Source organism: Petromyzon marinus, chromosome 17 (assembly GCF_048934315.1).
Source record: "Petromyzon marinus isolate PM22_M1 ecotype Great Lakes invasive population chromosome 17, UKy_Petmar_22M1.pri1.0, whole genome shotgun sequence".
Taxonomy (NCBI): Eukaryota; Metazoa; Chordata; class Hyperoartia; order Petromyzontiformes; family Petromyzontidae; genus Petromyzon; species Petromyzon marinus.
Window position 1 is genome coordinate 15,279,065 of NC_133683.1, and position 16,257 is coordinate 15,295,321.

The 16,257-nt window shown below is 50.5% G+C and overlaps 1 long non-coding RNA gene across 1 annotated transcript; it reads left to right on the forward strand.

The window, feature by feature from the left end:
* The first annotated feature begins 6,909 nt into the window (after window positions 1-6,909).
* On the forward strand, window positions 6,910-15,189 carry LOC142924833 (uncharacterized). The gene is made up of 2 exons (XR_012941927.1): window positions 6,910-12,178; window positions 14,262-15,189. It is a non-coding gene; the product is annotated as an uncharacterized LOC142924833 (long non-coding RNA).
* The last annotated feature ends 1,068 nt before the right edge of the window (window positions 15,190-16,257 follow it).

The window sequence follows — 16,257 nt, forward strand, 5'->3', positions numbered from 1 at the left end:
GGAGCCCGCGCTTCCAGAAGCACTCGGAACAAAGCCGCATCAAACGCAGTCGACACCGCTGCATGCAGCCATCAAACCTCCTCACCTGATGAGCCGCAACACAAACCACCTCCACCGCCCCCCCCCACCCCGCCACCCCCTGTGGTGCCGGGTATGCATGCACGGTATACTGAACTTCTTTCGCACCGCATGTAACCTGTCGGCTCATTAAGCCAAAGCGTGTATTGTTCACTAACGGTAAAAAATCCCTGCGGTGTGGCGACGAAACTGCATCTGTGGGTGGCTTGACCGCTCAAGGCAAGCCGCCTCGGAGTCTGGGAACCGTGGCCAAGGGGGGAAGGAAGTCCACATACGAGCAAGCGTGATCCATTTATAGATACCCCCCGCTGATTTCTAATCAACCTCTTCGTGTGTCTTCCCGACAGCTGACTGCAGTCCGTGAAAGCGGTGGCTCCATATGTTTGCGGTGGAGGGGGATATGATCTTGAACTCGCGCGTTGAGATTGGCGGGAGACTTGTGGAGACGTTGAGAGGTTTTAACAATGGATTGCAATTTTCTCACCGAAAATTTTCCATGGGGTATCTACAAACGGATCGCCCTGCGTTCTGTCGACTGCGCGTCCGTGTGGCGATTTGCGTGAAGCCCCCGACGTCGATTCCCTGCCACGGCTGACATCAGTGGCGATTGTCCCCTATAGACCCCCTATATACCCCATTACATACCTACACACCCCTATACACCCCGATAGACCCTGACCCCAAAGACTACCTCACCTTTGCACCGATTTGGGTTTTTTTTTTGTTGTTCGTGCAGATGAGGGAGCAGGCGATTGCCGCTGCTCGTTTAAAACATTTCAGCCCTGCAATTGTTTCGGAGCAAAGGGAAAATTGTCAGCAAAATTTGATGCAAAAAACGGTCAAATTAGCGGAAGACGGCGGCAATTTGACAATTTTCTCACGCGAAAAAAAATCGGCAGAAGCCGCATTAACAGCCGTGCGATGAACAGGTCCAATCGTGCAGGTTGCTTTGGGTAAAGTGTCTAGAGATGGAATTGCGTTCAGATGCTGCGATACATTTTCTGTTGTTGTTATTGCTACGTCGTATATGTTTCGTCTTTTGCTTCATTTGCATTGTTAACTTACACAAGAAAAATCATGAATGTGCAGGGTTTCTTTCGTGCTTTCCAACATGTGCTTTGTCTTCGGAAATGTTTACCTTCTTGGGATAATAATGTTATTTTGTGAGGCGCACAAAGATACGATGTCACGGACTGAGGCGTGAGCGTGGTGTTTGAGGTCACTGCCAAGTTTTTTTTCGCAATGCCGTGGCCCATCGGTCCAGTTTTATACTGGGCGAGTTGCTAAAAGCACCACGACTTTCCACTCAATGTTCATTCATATTGGATCACCTTTACAAGAGTCTCCAAGAGCTCGCCCGACGCACACAGACAGATGGGACAGCGAGTCGCAAGGCTCTTCGGCTCAGAGATCATGGACGCATTCATCCGAAACCTAACTAGCTACAGAGGCAATTCAGACACAAAATAATACAAATCCATTTAACGGAGCGATAATGCGGATTAATAACTGTATTCATTGGACGTCGTTGATCAAAACATTTACATAGATATTTTATTTTATTTTATCTCCAGCTATTTTTGCTAAGATATTAAAACAAAACAGGATGGCGCTGCCATCCAAAAATAATTATAAAACATGAAATGTTGTTTTTAGCATATTTCATCTTATTTTGTATGGCTCATTTTATTCGCCTTCTCGAAGCGCTCATTGCTACCCACTTGCACCACGACCCCGCGGCGCGAACGGGATTTAACGCAACGCTGAACTGCGTTCAAGAGCCACACGTGGCAGAGCCGAACCGTGAGCCAAGTCCCAGCATAAAGGCAAGAGGCTCCACTGAGACCGAGTCGGTCTGGAATCCACAGCAGCCCGGAATCCACCTCATTTCCTGATGCTGCTGCTGCTATACGGCCTTGCTTCTCTTGCTGTGCATGCTGCTGCTGCTGCTCGTGTTATCGTGCAAGGCTGCTGCTGCTGCTGCTACAGAAGCCGCCTTGTTCTAGAGTAAGCGGTTGGTACAGAGTCGCAAGCTGTGAGCGTTACATCTACACTCACTGGAAACATTCCTCGTTGTCGTGTTACATTCTCAGTCCCATTTCTCCATCTGACCTCAGGTGGTCTCCGGAGATCGAGTTTAAGGAGGACGACTTACCAAGCAGCCGGGGCGAAGTCACACACGCAGTGACAGCCGAACAGAGTTGAAATATTAATTCAAGCTTGTCCGAGCCAACTTTTGAGAGGAAATGTACTTTAGATTTAGTAACGTTTACGTAATGTTTAGAATTGCTTCTGCAACACGGTTGTTTTTAAGCCGATGTGTATTTGTCTCGTTGCTGCGCGTTGTTTTTGTTGCGGTGAATCATTGGCGACCAAGGTCACCGCTGCAATTGAGACTCATCCGGGGTCCCCGAGTGTTCACCTGGTGCCACAGAACGCACGCACACACACACACACGTGACCTCGTGTGTGTGTGTAGTCAAGTTGAACAAAGTCGCTGCGATATTTATGTATCCTGAACTTCTTTCGCACCGCACGTCGCCAACGGCGCAAATCGGAGGTACGATTAGCACACCTCCGCGTGCAGCTGTTGGTAACGGCGGCGTCTTCGCGCGTTTTAAGGGACGACGGCCCACAGACGCAGGCCGACTGATGTGCTGCGTTTGTCCTCCTTTGAATTTCGCGAGCCTCGCGTGATCAGAGGCAACCCCGCCCGCGGGTAGCTGGAGGAGGCTGCGGACAAAATACGCGAATGAGTAGAGTTAAGCGATGGGCGTAGCAGCCGTTCCTTGAACACACGAGGGGGGGGGGGGGCACGGGGGGGGGGTGAGAGCTGCGGCGGAACGCACGGCAGACACGGCCATATGGTATCGTTACTCATTCGGATCCGGCGTTGAACACTTGTTTAAAGTTTGTTTAACATTGCCTGCAGTGCCCTCCCCCCCCCCCCCCCTGCAAGCTACTGGATGTGCTACACTGTGGCCACAATAGCAATCGAATCTTGACGATTGACCGAACGGCGAGGAGGCCGAATCAAACATTTCATTCTGGGTCCTGGGGTTCAGTGAGTTCCGCCTGGACCACGGACATTCTAAAAGAACCAAATCATCACGACAGGTGGAATGATGGGACCTCGCTATGGGAGGGGGGGGGGGACAGCCCAAAGCAGCTGCTCCGATGATCCCCTGCGAATTCTGGCAACTCGTGAGAATGAGAATGATGAGCGGGGGGTGGGGGCGGGCCTTGCACCGCCCTCCACCAAGCACCGAACCGAGCGGAGACAGCCACTTACGAAGAGACTCATAAGCATACAAAATCATTTTCAGGGGCAGCTGAAACTGGCGGAAAAATAATTCCCAGTGCGCACGCACACACGCGCGCGCGATCACGCTCTGACGCGCGGACACACACGAGCACACTTGGACACAATCCACAAATGAAATGCGCTGCCTATTCTTTGGCACGGTTTTTTTTTTTACCGAGGGTTGAGGCAGCGGTCTGCGCCGACATCAAAAGGCACTCAAAATCTCCCGCTGGCCCCAGAATTTGCGTGTGGTTTATTATTATTATTTTGGGGGGGGGGGGGGTTATTTTACAGGTGCAAATTCTGAATAGAGTTCCATACAGCCTTCCTCGCTTCCCAATTCCCAGCTACACGAAACCCAATTACGGAGCTGCCCTGGCACGCGAGCGCTACAGACGGCACACACCAGCCCCTGACGAAATAATTCGAGTTTCTCTTTCTGGGAAGAAGACTTTTTTTTTAAACCCAACCTGACTGAGAATGTGCTTAGGAATGATAGTTCGGGGAGAGCCGTGAGCGGGTGCATTATTTAGGAAAAGCAGTTGCCAGTGGCTGAGATTCAGGAGCCAATGAGTGGCTGGGAGCCTCGATGACAAATGCAGGAAAAAAAGCAGGGATACAAACAGACGGACAGATGGACAGATGGGCAGGCAATGGAAAGACATGAAGACAGACAGGGATAGATAGAGACAGATAGGCAGATGGAAAATAGATACGTATGCAGACAAAGAGACATGCAGCCAGACAAACCGGTGTTCAATATCTGGTTAAGTGGAACCGCGAGCTCAAAATTACATTACAACGGCGCTGTTCTGTTTGAGAGACCATCAAAGGTGATGAGTGCCCGGGATTTATTTGTTCCAAAATGTTCTGCTAAGAGAGATCTCCATTTTCTAGTTGTGTCATTGTACCCCCCCCCCCCCCCTCTTCCCTCCAGGCATGCTGCACACGTTGAGAATGCGACGACTTGGCATTCGACGAGCGGGCGACTGTCCCACCTCTACCCGTGCACGAAGACCGCTTAGCTGCTAAACTTACGAAGGCCACCGTCACGACGGCCCCACTGACATCCCCGGCGTCCTCGCCACGGTAAGCGAACGCGCCGCAAGGGTTCTCACCGGCGCACGCAACTGCCACCGGTAAGAGAGGGACAGCCTCGAGGAGGAGAAGAAGCAGAGGACACGTTCTAAACGCGGCGCTCGCGTTCATTCGCGATTTCTTATCGTAGCGGCGGTTTCGGAAAGCATCCCAAAATCCGCGGCACGGGCGACCAAGGGAGCCGAGCGCGCCCCGATTCACCAACCTCCCCGTGCGTCGGCAAGGAGCCTCGGGATGCGGGAGGCGCGTACCTCTCACTCGTCCCCAGCATCGTTACAGCGCCTACTCCTACCCACCCTACCCACACGCTACCCCCATCCTACCCCCATCCTACCCACCATACCCACCCTACTCCCACCCTACCCGCCATACCCACCCTACCCCCACCCTACCCCCATCCTACCCCCATCCTACCCACCATACCCACCCTACCCCCATCCTACCCCCATCCTACCCACCATACCCACCCTACCCCCATCCTACCCCCATCCTACCCACCATACCCACCCTACCCCCACCCTACCCCCATCCTACCCACCATACCCACCCTAACCCCACCCTACCCCCATCCTACCCACCATACCCACCCTACCCCCATCCTACCCACCATACCCACCCTAACCCCACCCTACCCCCATCCTACCCACCATACCACCACCCTAACCCCATCCTACCCATCCTACCTACTCTACCCACCCTACCCCATTCCTACCCACCAAAATCACCCTACCCACCTTACTTCCACCCTACCCCCATCCTACCCACCCTACTCCATCCTACCCACCATACCGACCCTACCCCCCACCCTACCCCCACCCTACTCCCACTCTATGCCGCTCCCCCCCCCCCCCCCCGAAGCCGGATCCCAAGGGGCTCCCCGTCTGACTGACGGCTGAATAAATGACTGCATAATAGATCGTACAGGCTACGTTATTATCATCTCATTGATAAACAATTGGGAAAACACGTAAATTGAATTACTCGCGCCACTGCGGCTCAAACGGCCTCGGCGGTAAATGTTGCCTACACGAGTCCATTTTGCTTTAAACGTTTAAAGCACACACGCGCGTGCACACACATCAACAATAACTACAGCCCTGTTATCAAGCCGCTGCTGATTGAAAGCCTTCCCATGCTGTGTTGGTTGTGGGGGTTGTTTGGCCATACTTCATCAATCTGGTGCATGGTCAGTAGGGGGCAAATAACGGTTCAGACATCGCTCGCCACCGATGGCAGCCGTTGATGGGAATCGAACCCAATTCACCGGGTTCGTAGCGCGGCGCACTAACCGGGGGGGGGGGGGGGGCCGCGTCGCTCCGTCAACAACAACAACAACGCTGCGATGTCAATGACATAAATATTATCAGAGTTCAATGGCATCGTTGCGTAAACTTTTAGCATTTTTTCATTATCAACCCAGTCGTTGGATGAGGAACGCTCCCCAACCCAAAGTAATTACTGACACTTATTAGAGAGCACTGCCAGTATTATTCATTGTCCACCCCCCCAGGGCTACGTCAACTATTGCCACCTTCCCACAGCATCGCAGCGCACCTCTCTCTCGACACGGCCTCCTACTCCTCCTCCGAGCATTCGTTATCCGCTTGCAGCAGCAGAAGCAGCAGCAGAGGAGATGAATGCGAAATTATTCACCGATTCGGCGTCTCAAGATCGGCCAGCGTACTCACGATTCTCAGGGAGGTTTTTTTTCCCCGACAATTTCCAAGGCACGCGGTGCCAAAGCAGGGGAGGAAGGGGGTGGCATGAGCGAGGCTAATTGGCAAAGCGGCGGCACAATTTACGATTAACGGAAAATGCGACGGGGACGGGGGAAAGCGTTCGCAACAAGAAGAAGAGCGGAGAGATTTCGTCGCGTTCAGAGGCGGCGTTCAGACAGCCTCTCGCGAGACAAGAGCAGCGTCGCAAAAGCATCGTGGCACGGGGAAGTAGGCCAGCTAACGAGTCCAGCAGCTAACGAGCCAGCCCAACCTCGGGGATCATCAGTCACCGCTGCAGGAAGAAGGGAAATAAATCCGTAGGAGCACCCACTCAATTCCGCAAAATACAAATCGTAGGGTGGGGGGGGGGGGTTCTTGTTCGTTTTAATCCCCAAGAAATTGTGTAATTATTACGCGTGCGTTCCGGAGGATTTGTTTTGCAAAGCTTGCTTCGGATTTTTCAACGTGACCAGCATTCGTCGATGCTGCGAGAGAACGTCCTCATATAGCCACGGATTAAAAAAAAAAACCCCGACTGACTGCGGTTATTTTAGGTCCTGGCTGCTGCCGCGCAAGAGGAAGGAGCTGGTGGGGAGTGTGGTGGTGGTGGGGGGGGGGAGTTGTGGGGTGTGTGGGTGGGGGGAGTGTGGGGGATGATGTGTGTGTGGGGGGGGGGAAACTTCACATCCGGTGAAACGGCGCTGCCGAGAGTCCCGCGCGACCCCTCTCCGTCCCGAGGGCTGCGGCCGGAACCGAGGAACGGCGGCGCGCGGCGCGGGGGTCGCGCGCGCGGCGATCGCAGAGGACGGCGCGTGACAGTGATGCACTTGCCAGACGTGCGGACATCACACGTCTTCATGGCCACCCGGCTGACTAAGATATAATCTCGCATTTTATTTTTTATAGGATTATCGTTCAATTAATTTGCGTTACAGATACGTATCGTGAATAATATGTAAACGCGGGGGTAGGGGGTGTTGTTGTTTTTTTTTGCAGTCTCGCCCCTTCACCTGATGAAGGCCGCTTGTGTTGTGGCCGAAACGTCGTGAGAATATTATTGTGTTATTTTATTTTATCAATTTATTATTTTATTCTCATTCTACGTGACTTTACCGAAATAACCAAAGAAGATGAATCATTGCAGTCACGAAAGCTTTAAATCGAAATTTGTGTTGCTGTTGCAACATTCGGTACCGTTTGTGCATATTATGAATGCGCCTGTGACCAAATGATCCAGGATGCGCCCGATCTCGTCAGATCTCGAAAGCTAAGCAGTCTTGAGCCTGCATAGCAATTGAATGGGTTAACACAACTCGGCATAACTGGTGTAGTAGGTAGCAGGGATACGTTGCGGGCAACGGAGGGCGTTGCCACAACATCCACTGTTGTACGGTACTGCTACTCTCCCGCGTCTGTGCGCCATGCTTTCACAAACCCGCAGCGGCCAACGCGGAGTAGGGCTTAACAGCCCCCACAACCCACGCAGCGTGCAAAGACCCTCATCGAGCTGTGGAATGACCAAGCTCTGTAAGTGTACTCTTTGGTTCTATTGGGTAAAATAAAATAACAAAAAACATTTTTGTTATTTTATTAACAAAAAACATTTTTGTTATTTTATTTTTTACCTACGTGACTTTACCCAATAGAACCAAAGAGTATGGATCCTAGGAGTCACGAAAGCTTTAAATCAAGACTGTAAGTGTGTGTATATATACAGCATACATAAATGTAACGAATTTATGGAATGTGTGTCATATTAACGGCAGTGGGGGGGGGGGGGGGTGGTAGAGTTTTCAGAATTGGTGACACAAGATCCCCCTCCCCCGCCTGCCGCCACCTCCACCCCCCCCAGTGTCGAAGAAAAATGTGAAATCCATGTTGAGCCCACGCGTGGAATTGTTAGCGATTGCTTTAAACACTTGGGATCGCCTAGCAGCCCGCCTGATTTAAGGAAATAATAAATAATCCCGCACCCAGTCACCACCACGGGCCTCAATATCTCGCGAGCCCCAGCCACGCGATTTAGCGCCCACTTTTACGGCATAAAGAGAGAAAAAGATCACTATTTGTTTTATTGGTAATGAATTCCTTCCTTACATTATTTCTGCCCCCCCCCCCTTTTTGCTTGTAAGGTGTTTCATTATCTTGTCACTTAAACATAAAGGAATGGACGGCCGCGACGATATTTCACGGGCAGGCAGACAGATGCGGAGCGGTTCATGCTTTAACGGCTCCGTCTGCGTGCGTGTGGTTAACCACCTCTCGCGCGGCACGCGAGACCAAACAAAAAAACGGCACGAGCCGCGACGAGAAGAATATCTCACAGTACGGGAAGAGGGCGAAGAACGACGCGTATGTACCATGCATTGCCTGCACTATTACGGACCCAGACTTGTCACGCCCCCGGAAGACTGACTGATATCCTAAGCCGGTGGTTCTTCACATGGGGGGTGCACGCTGTAACCCCCTGGGGCTGCGAGATGCCCTTTCTGGGGGTGCGAGACATGGGCAGATTTTTCCTTTTTAAAGTTAAATCATCGAAAGACAAATTAAGCACTGGCACGTAAGTACAAGCAACTTCTTTGTTTCATCAAACACCGATGTATTTATTAACATTCAATAGTTTAACACGTAGGCTTTCGTGTTTACGCGATCTAACCCGAAACAAGACGTGTATTATGGATCATAAAACAATTAAACGACTGAGAACCAAAGGGGTGCAAGGCTGCACTAAAGGTTAAGAACCACTGCCCTAGAACGACAAAGATCGCTCATAGAGAGGGTTGATTCGTGGGAAAGATCAGTACGGGTGGTGGCAACTCCGAGCCATGCAGCAGCCCACGCTCACACGAGGCAACGGGGAGACGCGGGGAAGAGAAGACGCGCGGGGCGCTGCTGCCCTCTGCCGGCCTCACGCGGCGCTGCCCTGCAGGGTGCCGCCGGGCCATCGACGCCTCCAGAACCGCAAGGATTCATATTCTTGGTTCTTTCGGTAAAGTCACGTCGAAGGGAAACAAAAAAAAGTGGCTGTGTTAATGTGAGGGATTAGCATGATGTTAATGTGATAAATTAGAGGGCACGGAAGTGGTTATGTTAATGTGATGGATTAGCATGATGATAATGTGATAAATTAGAGGGCACGGAAGTGGATATGTTAATGTGAGAGATTAGCGTGATGTTAATGTGAGAAATTAGAGGGCACGGAAGTGGCTATGTTAATGTGAGAGATTAGCATGATGTTAATGTGATAAATTAGAGGGCACGGAAGTGGTTATGTTAATGTGATGGATTAGCATGATGATAATGTGATAAATTAGAGGGCACGGAAGTGACTATGTTAATGTGAGAGATTAGCATGATGTTAATGTGATAAATTAGAGGGCACGGAAGTGGTTATGTTAATGTGATGGATTAGCATGATGTTACTGTGAGAAATTAGAGGGCACGGAAGTGACTATGTTAATGTGAGAGATTAGCATGATGATAATGTGATAAATTAGAGGGCACGGAAGTGGATATGTTAATGTGAGAGATTAGCATGATGTTACTGTGAGAAATTAGAGGGCACGGAAGTGGCTATGTTAATGTGAGAGATTAGCATGATGTTAATGTGAGAAATTAGAGGGCACGGAAGTGGTTATGTTAATGTGAGAGATTAGCATGATGTTACTGTGAGAAATTAGAAGGCACGGAAATGGCTATGTTAATGTGAGAGATTAGCATGATGTTACTGTGAGAAATTAGAGGGCATGGAAGTGGCTATGTTAATGTGAGAGATTAGCATGATGTTACTGTGAGAAATTAGAGGGCATGGAAGTGGCTATGTTAATATGATGGATTAGCATGATGTTAATGTGAGAAATTAGAGGGCATGGAAGTGGTTATGTTAATGTGAGAGATTAGCATGATGTTACTGTGAGAAATTAGAAGGCACGGAAATGGCTATGTTAATGTGAGAGATTAGCATGATGTTACTGTGAGAAATTAGAAGGCACGGAAATGGCTATGTTAATGTGAGAGATTAGCATGATGTTACTGTGAGAAATTAGAGGGCATGGAAGTGGCTATGTTAATGTGAGAGATTAGCATGATGTTACTGTGAGAAATTAGAGGGCATGGAAGTGGCTATGTTAATATGATGGATTAGCATGATGTTAATGTGAGAAATTAGAGGGCATGGAAGTGGCTATGTTAATGTCATGGATTAGCATGATGTTAATGTGAGAAATTAGAGGGCACGGAAGTGGTTATGTTAATGTGATGGATTAGCATGATGTTAATGTGAGAAGTTAGAGGGCATGGAAGTGGCTATGTTAATGTGATGGATTAGCATGATGTCAATGTGAGAAGTTAGAGGGCATGGAAGTGGCTATGTTAATGTGATGGATTAGCATGATGTTAATGTGAGAAATTAGAGGGCATGGAAGTGGTTATGTTAATGTGATGGATTAGCATGATGTTAATGTGAGAAGTTAGAGGGCACGGAAGTGGCTATGTTAATGTGAGCGATTAGCATGATGTTACTGTGAGAAATTAGAGGGCACGGAATTGGCTATGTTAATGTGAGAGATTAGCATGATGTTAATGTGAGAAATTAGAGGGCACGCAAGTGGTTATGTTAATGTGATGGATTAGCATGATGTTAACCGATGCCCTCATGTACCGTTCCGGCCTTCATAGGTGCTCGCTAAGAGCACTTGTCCCAGCAGTATGTTAGGACTATAGGGGGGGTCTTTGTCTGTATTTGTGTACACACACACATGGGTGTATTACACACACGTGGCCCTGCCATGCACAGGTCGGGAACTCGGAAGACCGGCCAGGTGGGCTCTCTCTCCACATATTCCGACGTCACCACGTGGGCCCGGCCCGACTCAAAGCGCTGGCGTCTCGGTTCAATTCCAGACTGGGGTGAGAGGTTGTGGGGAAGTTCCCCGGGTGTCCCCGGCCCAGAGTTTCCACATCCAATTGTGGTATATCTGTGACGTCTACAGGCGAAGGTGACGTGGGCAGGTGAATTATAGAGCAGTCGCTGAAGAGTACAGCCACTGAGATGGGAGGTTCACGTAGATGCGGTGCGGCATTTGAGATTCAAGCTCACAGCTCCGTGCTTATAGCACCTAGAGAACCTGCACCTGGAGCCTGGGCACCCTGCACTTGGAGCCTAGATAACCTGCACCTGGAGCCTAGAGACCCTGCACCTGGAGTCTAGAGACCCTGCACCTGGAGTCTAGAGAACCTGCACCTGGAGTCTGGGGACCCTGCACCTGGAGCCCAGAGACCCTGCACCTGGAGCCCAGAGACCCTGCACCTGGAGTCTGGGGACCCTGCACCTGGAGTCTAGAGACCCTGCACCTGGAGTCTAGAGACCCTGCACCTGGAGTCTAGAGACCCTGCACCTGAAGTCTAGAGACCCTGCACCTGGAGCCCAGAGACCCTGCACCTGGAGCCCAGAGACCCTGCACCTGGAGCCAAGAGACCCTGCACCTGGAGCCTAGAGACCCTGCAGCTGGAGACCCTGCACCTGGAGCCTAGAGACCCTGCACCTGGAGCCTAGAGACCCTGCAGCTGGAGACCCTGCACCTGGAGCCTAGAGACCCTGCACCTGGAGACCCTGCACCTGGAGACCCTGCACCTGGAGACCCTGCAGCTGGAGACCCTGCACCTGGAGCCTAGAGACCCTGCACCTGGAGACCCTGCACCTGGAGACCCTGCACCTGGAGACCCTGCAGCTGGAGACCCTGCACCTGGAGCCTAGAGACCCTGCACCTGGAGCCTAGAGACCCTGCAGCTGGAGACCCTGCACCTGGAGACCCTGCACCTGGAGACCCTGCAGCTGGAGACCCTGCACCTGGAGCCTAGAGACCCTGCACCTGGAGACCCTGCACCTGGAGACCCTGCACCTGGAGACCCTGCACCTGGAGACCCTGCATCTGGAGACCCTGCACCTGGGGGCCCTGCACCTGGAGCCGTCTGAAGCGTGAGTTGCTGCCTCTCTGGGGCTGTCTGAGTTGGATCCGCGCTGAGTGACGCTTCCATGCCGGGATGTGAGTGGGTGTGGAGCTAGGCACGAGGTTTTGATGTTGATTCAGGAAGACTTTATGTAACCTCTTGAAGTCTTAAAGCCCCATTGATGCGCTCGGTGTGTCCAGGGGTAGCTCATTAATAGTCAGGTTTCCTGCATCTCGTTAGACTCGGTGCACAGCAAGTGTAGGCGATACTGGGTTTGTGTTTACGTATATTACAGCCCATATATACATATTCAACTCAGTAATGTTAAACACACGGAAATACAGCTTTCATAATAATAATAATACGTACATAACCATGATAGGTACATACCACGAAACGTCGAACATCTCCAGAGCGTCCATGTCAATTCACTGCTGGATGAGGACCTTCCCCCTGCGTGTCGGTCAAGGGGCGTTGATTTCACCACACTTCACCAATGTTGATCAGTGCGGGTTAGTGAACACGCAGGGAGACAGATGAAGATGCATTCCTCAGTGCTGCCCATCACAGCCACGCAGCCTATAACACCTGCTGGTCGCCCATCCAAGCACTCTGCAGGCTCAAACATGCTTAGCTTTTAATATTCGATGACATCAGGTGATTTGGTCACGGGTGTTACTTTAACTATAAATATATATAATGGATGATGCATTGGTGATATCACATCGCAGTCCCCGTCCATCGTCAAAGTCGGCCAGGATTTGTCAGTGCCGATGACCCAGGGGGACGCATCCATCCGCGCAGCGCCTGCAGCGAGTGAATCCCTTTGAGTTAGAAGCAGGCGAGAGCAGTGAAGAGGCTCGGGGGGAGGCTCGGGGGGAGACTCGGGGGGAGACTCAGGGGGAGACTCAGGGGGAGATTCAGGGGGAGACTCAGGGGGAGACTCATGGGGAGACTCAGGGGAGACTCAGGGGGAGACTCAGGGGGAGACTCAGGGGAGACTCAGGGGGAGACTCAGGGGGAGACTCAGGGGAGACTCAGGGGGAGACTCAGGGGGAGACTCAGGGGAGACTCAGGGGAGACTCAGGGGGAGACTCAGGGGGAGACTCAGGGGGAGACTCAAGGGGAGACTCAGGGGAGACTCAAGGGGAGACTCAGGGGGAGACTCGGGTGACCACAGGCAGGGGCTGTTACCACAGCCAGGCGACACCGGGCCTCTCAAGGCGGGCGGGCGTGGGCGACGAGGAGCAGCGAACTCCCATCGAGGGGAGCTTCACTGGGGGTTGGAGGGCAACCTTGGGTTGCTGGAGCGGAGAGCACGGTGAGGGGAGTGGAGTGAGGTGGAAGGGGAGAGGTGGGGGAGGGGAGTGAGGTGAGAGGGGAGAGATAGGGAGATAACGGTAAGGAGACCGGAGTGAGGTTAGATAGGAGAGGTAGGAGAGCCAGTGGTCTCTTCGTGTTCACTTACTGTGATTTCCAAAATGAGATGTGACATCGAGGGTTACGTGTTGCATGTTTTGTTTTGCTGGTAAATAGTGCTTTTAGTCGTATTTTGCTGGAGAAAGACCCCATTACAAGTAACCCTTAATGGTTTTTGTAACATTTACCCATCTGGATATACTTGGTTTGGTGATTTGCTGCAGGTCTTTTGTCAATCTACAACTGGATGAGGGCTTTCTCGTTTGTTAATACTTCACGGTATATATTTATGGTAGATAAGTCGTGTGTTTAGTTGCATTTTGTCGTAAAAAAATGTTTTGTCGTGAAAGCGTCAATTTTATGAAAAAATTCAACAATTACCGCACCCCCTACTGGATGTACCTTACTGTGTTTTGCGTTGCTACGTTGTTTGAGATCGGCAGACTTTCCGCGATTTTGTGAAAATTCGTGACTTAAAGCTGCAATACGTCGAGTATCCGGTATAAATGCATTTATTTGCAAGAAAGTGACGCTTTTAATGGGTATATCCATAGAACAGCGCCCCCTAGTTGTTAATAGCGCCCCTAGTGGTGGCACAGCGCCCTCTAGTGGTCACAGCTGTTATAAGTCACGTAAAAAATAGCAATACTTCTAAGTAACCTATTCCTTCCTCTGTCCTCTCTCCGCTCCAGGTCACCTCCACAGCTGGTCCAGATCTCCACGCCCGTGGACTGCTCCATGTCCTCAGCTCCACCTGCGCACACACACACTCATGTTAGTACGTTCACATATTGGACGTTTAACTTGAAAGTTCGCAAAGACTTTGGCAGGAAGGTGCATACATTCAACACATAGGAATCTGAAATCTTAAATAAGCGGTATACAAGTCTAAACTATACTAAAGGTACAAAGTCTAACACTAAGGGGCTAAAGTTTGTAAAATTTGAATAAATATTGAACATAAAGTAGCTATAAGATACAATCTAAAAATACAAACGGGGTAACATAGTGTAAATATGGCAAGGTGTCATTTTGTTGATAAAATGTTAAAGTCAGTGTAAGCCCTTGGTCTTGTTGAAGAGGCCAGCAGCGGTTGGGAAGAAACAGTTTTTTGTGGCGTGAGGTTTTGGTCCTGATGGACCGCAGCCTTCTGCCGGAGGGGAGTAGCTGGAACAGAGAGTGTCCAGGGTGGGAGGAATCGGCCACAATCTTCCTCGCTCGCCTCATGGTTCTCGAGGTGTGCAGGGTCGTGTCTATTCGCCACCCACTTTTACAAAGGATTTGAACCTCGTATCTACCGGACTCTCCAGGCTCCAGGGTTGTCTCGCATCGCCTTGCGCCACTGACTCTTCACGCAAATGCAGGGGGCTCCGCATGATGTAGTGGTTGCACTGCGCGCACGTGGCTTTGTAAATACAGGCCGTGACGTCATCACGCGATTTGTAAATTAGCAAAAATCTCATATGGGATTTCAACCCGGGTCCTTGACTTTTTGAGTCAGTCACAATATTCACGACACCAAGCAGGCTCACGGATGCTGTGTATGTTCCGGTTATTACATCATTGACATTTTCAAATTAGTTGTTGCATCTTTTTTTATTAAAAAAAGACTTTACTTTGCGTTTGTGATTGAATTTATATATTAAAAAATCTAATTAATGGTTTAATTTGAACCTATGACTCCGTGACTTGCTATCCCAGGTGCTCCCCACTCAACCACCAAATATTGATCACGTCAGAGAGCTCCACGTGCTATAGAGTCTGCACTGTGCGTGTGTGGACTACGGCAAATTTGACGATGTCATCGCGTAATTGATCAATTATCAACAATACAATCCATTGTTTGAACCAGGGTCACCAGCCCACGTGGGCTGGGTGGGTGTTACGATTGTCCTGGTTATACGATTATGGTCGTTTTTATTTTGTAAAGCATTAAACCAAACACAGTTCCCTCGAGAGCGTGTGATATTCGTGCGTTATTGAACTCTTGAGAGCTGCGCGCGCTCTGCGTTTGGCCACCAAACGGTTCTTGCATGCAGCCCGTGGCGCCTATTGCATTTTCACCGTCTACAGACTCAGCAGTCACTGCCACCGTCTTAAGTTTTCACCCCTGGTGGTTGTATCTTGGGCCGAAGCTGCCTCCAGGCGGGGCAGGGGAAGGGGCAAGTCGAGGGTACAAGTGGTGCTAATTTTGTTTTACATTGAAACTAATCTCTGTTGTTCATCAGGGAGAACCCACTGAGCTAATAACCCTTTCTCAGAGGCGAACTGGCCACACGTGATAGCTCATCAAAGTGGCTTATGACATGTGGGTGATGTGGCAATTATTAATAGCAGCAGCCAAATCAGTTTAAAGGGATGTTTTGTTTTTTTAACGTGGAAGGCAAAACCGGAGGATTGTATCCCTGTATTAAGGTTAATTCCTTGGCCTGCAGTCCGCCCGAGAGGACGTATTTGCCCTGTGGGTGTAGGCTTTGCAGATTCGGGGGTGAAATTGACCTTTTTTAACATGTAAGGATGGCAACTTGTCTCCTGCCCGGCTGTACCTGGCCTCTCGTGGCCTGGCTTCTCAGGTGGGTCTCATGGACGACGTCAGCGTGCCGCCCGTTTACAAAGGGTCAGGGCGGGGACTTCCGCCGACGTCTTTTTCTCTTATCGATTATTTATCTCTTCGTTTTATTCATCCTA